Source organism: Triticum aestivum, chromosome 3B (genome assembly GCF_018294505.1).
Source record: "Triticum aestivum cultivar Chinese Spring chromosome 3B, IWGSC CS RefSeq v2.1, whole genome shotgun sequence".
NCBI classification, from domain to species: domain Eukaryota; kingdom Viridiplantae; phylum Streptophyta; class Magnoliopsida; order Poales; family Poaceae; genus Triticum; species Triticum aestivum.
The window spans coordinates 198,243,079-198,247,988 of record NC_057801.1 but is presented as its reverse complement, the minus strand read 5'-3'; the positions used below and the strand labels follow the sequence as shown (position 1 = coordinate 198,247,988).

General features: G+C 46.6%; 1 long non-coding RNA gene across 1 annotated transcript; it reads left to right on the top strand.

Moving 5' to 3' along the window:
- Positions 1 to 1,076: 1,076 nt before the first annotated feature.
- Positions 1,077 to 2,362, top strand: LOC123065215 (uncharacterized). The gene is made up of 2 exons (XR_006430927.1): positions 1,077 to 1,597; positions 1,695 to 2,362. It is a non-coding gene; the product is annotated as an uncharacterized lncRNA (long non-coding RNA).
- The last annotated feature ends 2,548 nt before the right edge of the window (positions 2,363 to 4,910 follow it).

The following is a 4,910-nucleotide window of genomic DNA, read 5'->3' as shown; positions in this document are numbered from 1 at the left end:
TCCTGATGATGAAAAAAGTTATAAACTTAACACTTATGTTGAGTTACTGGTATCACCCAATAAAAATGTCCTATACTTCGCCTAGTGTCCAAGCATGTTGTGTGTGTGGTAACCATGAAGTCCTTGTCATATAGATGTATAACTTCCTATTCCGTCACGATATATGCAGGATTCTACATCGCAATTGAATCTTTGCTTAGTGTGGTGCGCCTCAATTCACGATTAATTGTAATTTGCTCTATTCTAGCTTTCTTTTGTTTTGATTTCTTAAATAAATATGCAATTAGTTATAAATAAATCTAATTATGCTAGACATAAGCATCAAAATATATGTGTTGTTTGCATGCTAGAGCATCATGTTTATTCCTTGAAGCAATTTAGATTACAGAAAAATGATATTAAAGCAAGAGCATTGTTATATACGTCATGTTTTCCGTCTAAGTTCACAACGACATTGTAGATCAGTCTGTCAATGCCTAGTTACGAAGCATACCACACCAGCAGATTAACCATTGCACTAACATCAGCGAATAAAAATGTCGAATATGCAACACTTCTAAAGTAATTTTACCTGGATGCAATTGTTCTTGTTTCTCCATAGCATCAATATTTGTGTCAAAATGATGTATAAGGTGGTTGGCGCATTCCTCCGTACCGCCTTCAACATGGCCATCTTCAGGGACGTCAAGCATGGCATCTTCTTCCTGATCCGGGACACCAATTTTATTGAGAACAATTAAAAACTTTGTGACCATGACATGTAAATACCTATGTTTTGGCGTCGATGGTTTATTATACACTCGTATAAACCGAAATTAGTATCGCTCAGAGATAATTTATGTATTTATTTCATTGGACATCCGGGCATATATGTTTTCGCCGTGTGTGTGCTGACCTATGTAGTCAATATGAGTACGTGAAAAACAAAAACAGATATAAATCCAATTTCCAAAAGAAAAAGAAAAAAATGTATAAACAAACCTGGCAAGTGTGTGCATGTGGATTCGGAGGAGAAAATGCACAGCAAAAATCAAGCGATTTGATAGGTAAACCCGTAAAAGAGCGTGTCCCTCGTTATTTGTTCTTTCTTTAATCTACCTAGCTAATCTAATCCCTATTCGGTGAGTGCTCTGTGTCCAGCCCGCTCGGGTGTGCAAGTAAACTTATTCCTTTGTAAACAACGATTCCACGAGTCGTCTCGCGCGGGCGGTCTGTGTCGTCTAACACCATAAGCACCGCTGTCTTCTTGTCTCTTCCCTACGCCTTCTTCCCACACTCCTGATTCCCTTTCCTATCCTCTCTCCTATTCTCTTCCCTTCTCTCTGTCCAGCACTCCAGTCCCTCAACGGCCACCGCTACTTCAAGGACTCCCCCGCAGATCTGGATCGAGGCCACCACCGAGTCTCCCTCGAGCGCCTCCTTCTTCCTCCCCCTTCTCATTTTTCGTCTCTTCATCCTTTCCATGCCTCTGAGTTCCTTTTTTTCCCTTGCCCATGACGAGCAGGGAAGCCTCGCCACTGCCGCCGCCACCACCACCACGGACGTCGTCACACCATCGCCGCCTCCGAGTTCGCCGGCCGCCGGCGCCCGTCCTCCTGTACGACCGGCGCAGCGCCACTCTCTGCCTCAGACCAGGACTCCTCTTTGCATTCGTTTTTAATCTCATCTCTGCATCTCTGCTTTCTTTACCAAAGATATGCAGCCGAGCCAATTGTGGAGCTCAGAGCTGCCGCCGTCATGCCCACGTCAAGTTGCTGCGCATCTCCACCTCCCAGCCTTGCTGAGGCATGCCAAGGCGCTGCCTCGTCTGGACTCCTCTGCTACCTCCCATCCGTGCCTCTGCTTCAGTCGCCAGCGAGCCGCTGCCTCGTCCTGCCGGCCTCCTCTGGTCCCAGATTTGGTTTAGGCCACAACGGTGGTTGTTGCTGTCGATTGTGCTCGCCTGATTCGGAGTTTCCTTCACTCCATCTTCCCTCTTGCCGAATTAATTGCTTCATTATGTTCCCCTCATACGCTGCTTGATTTCTGATGCGGCAAAGTCGCGTGCGTATATAAATTGATTGAATGGGATGCAGAGGAGCGAGGTGGGACTAAATCTCAACACGGGAGATTGAGAAGCTTACGGCGGAGGAGGCCGAGGAGGACTCACGGCGGCGCGCAGGGTCACAGCGGCGCCGTGGGTGGAAAGCGAGCGTCTGGATAAGATAAAATAGAGGATCGCGGGTTGAATTCTTACAAATATAGGGGGGTCTTTGTAAAAACGAAACGTTTTCCCAGGTTGCCACTAAAACAGGGACTGCGGGTTAATTTCTTTGTCAGGACCCCGACTCAATGCCACATCGATCTAGCATGTAACACCTCATATCACTTGGCGGCCTCACGCACGGTATTCCCACGGGTGTCGCCTTACCTTTGCCCGGGACCGTTTGCGCCTTTTGGCACACGTATATGACAGTGTTGCTAGCATCCATATGATAAGGAGCCCGGGCTGACATGGCTAGTCGTAAACCCAAAGTGGCACTAACTTACAGGGACAGGCATCCATGACCCAACATCGAACGCGTCGGTCATCAGCGAGTGAATCCAGGCTGTAGCACTGGGCTAGCAGGACTCCGGTGAACCGGGCTGTAGCGGGCTAACAGGACTCCGGTATTCCTCGCGTGACATTTCCCCGAAGGGACAGACACAGGAACGAAGAAGGACACATGCCGGCCAGCCTAAGTGTTCCGGAGCAGTAGCAAACTACCAAGGCTCAAAAGAAACACTAGGAGACATTTCCCGGTAAGAGAGGCTACTAAAGATAAACAACTAGATAGTCAGATCCCACACATACCAAGCATTTCAATAACATACACACAATATGCTCGATATGTGCAATACAACATGGCATCACAAAATGACTCTACGACTCAAGTATTTATTCAATAGGCTCCGAGGAGCGAGATATTACAAACAGGGGTCTCACGACCCAACATTCAGAGCATACAAATCAAAGCACAAGCGGAAGCTATCATGTCTGAGTACAGACATCTATAAATGAAAAAGGCTGAGAAGCCTGACTATCTACCAGATCCTGCCGAGGCACAAGATCGTAGCTGAGGTAACAAGCTAAACGTCGAAGTCCACGCGAAACTACTAGTGAGACCGAAGTCTCTCTGCAAAACATAAAATAGGCAAACGTGAGTACAAATGTACCCAGCAAGACTTACATCAGAACTAGCTACAGATGCATCATTATCAACAAAGGGGATGGTGGGGTTTAACTGCAGCAAGCCAGCTTTGACTCGGTGGCTAGCCTGAACTACGACTGTAAGCGACTCTTTTGAGGTGGCGCACACGAGTCCACATATTCACCATATCAATACACCACTATGGATCCGCTCCCGTCTCCCTACGAGAACGCCATCCATAGCACTCACGCTTATCTTGCGTATTTTAGAGTATCCACTTTCACTTGTCTATGAACTGATATAAGCAACCCAGAAGTCCTTTTCCGCGGACACGGCTATTCGAATAGATGATGATAACCCTGCAGGGGTGTACTTCTTCACACACGCTCTCACCACTTACCGCCGTTTACACGACATGTACTCGGCAACCTTCAAGCGGAAGCCCAACGTGGGTGTCGGCCACGGCCTGCCTAAACACTCGAGTCTCTAGTCCAGGTTTATCGCCTATTCGGGTTCCATCCATGAGGAGATCCGGCCGGAGTTTCGCTCACAGCCCCAAACGATGTGAACAGGGTTCCGTGACACCAAACGGGCGCCCGGTATACCCGGCCACGTGCCTACCGCATCATAGCCCACCCCTACGGTCAGCGCTGCGCACGGCCTCCAGCATACTACAAACACCAGAAACTACTTGCAACTCCTGGACAGAGGACAAGGGTGATTAAGAAGCCGAGAGGGTCCATTGGTTTCGGGCCCAATGCGTGGTAGTAGCTGAATCATGGATCACCAACACAGAACTCAGTTCCTGAGGACGGCTGCAATGAGACAACCCACCATGTACTCCTACATGGCCTCTCACCGCTACCTTTACCAAATCGTGTTCACACACTTAGCTCACACACAGTAGGACAGGTTCACACGCCTCTGATTCATCCCCGATGAATCAGACCTGACTCGACTCTAAGCAGTAGCAGCCATGACAAACAATCATGAATGAGTAGGCACAACAGGGCTCAAACAACTCCTACTCATGCTAGTGGGTTTCATCTATTTACTGTGGAATGACAGGTCATGCAGAGGATAAAGGGGTTCAGCTACCGCAGCAAGTAACAGTTGAATCAGTGTTGTCCTAATGCATTAAAAGAGAGCAGGAGCGAGAGAGTAGGATTGTATTGGAATGAACAAGGGGGTTTTGCTTGCCTGGCACTTCTGAAGATAACATTGAGTCTTCATCAGTGTCAACGATCACATCATCGGTATCACGTCTATCGAGAGGGGACAAATACCGGCAAACACAGAAGAAACACAATCAATGCAATGCACAATATGATGCATGATCATGACATGGCAAAATGAATGTGTTTTGGGCTAATGCACCTAAAACCAGATTAAATGAAGTTGGTTTGAATCCAAGATTCAAATTCAAACTCCATATGTGGTTATTTAAATGTCATTCACTTCATTTGCCCTAAACAGTAGTGATAAGTTGTTCTAACATGCATGAAAATGGTACAGATGGATTCCTTGAATTTTTCTGATAATTTTTCATATATAATTTATTTAATTTGGAGTTACGGTTAATTTTCTATGATTTATTGAAGTTTTTACAATTTTCTGGAATTATTAAATCATTTAAGATTTATTTAAATTCCAGAAAGGAATTATTGCGTCAGCATGACGTTGGCATGACGTCACAGGTCAACAGGGGCTGGTCCGGTCAAACCTGACGTGTGGGGGCCA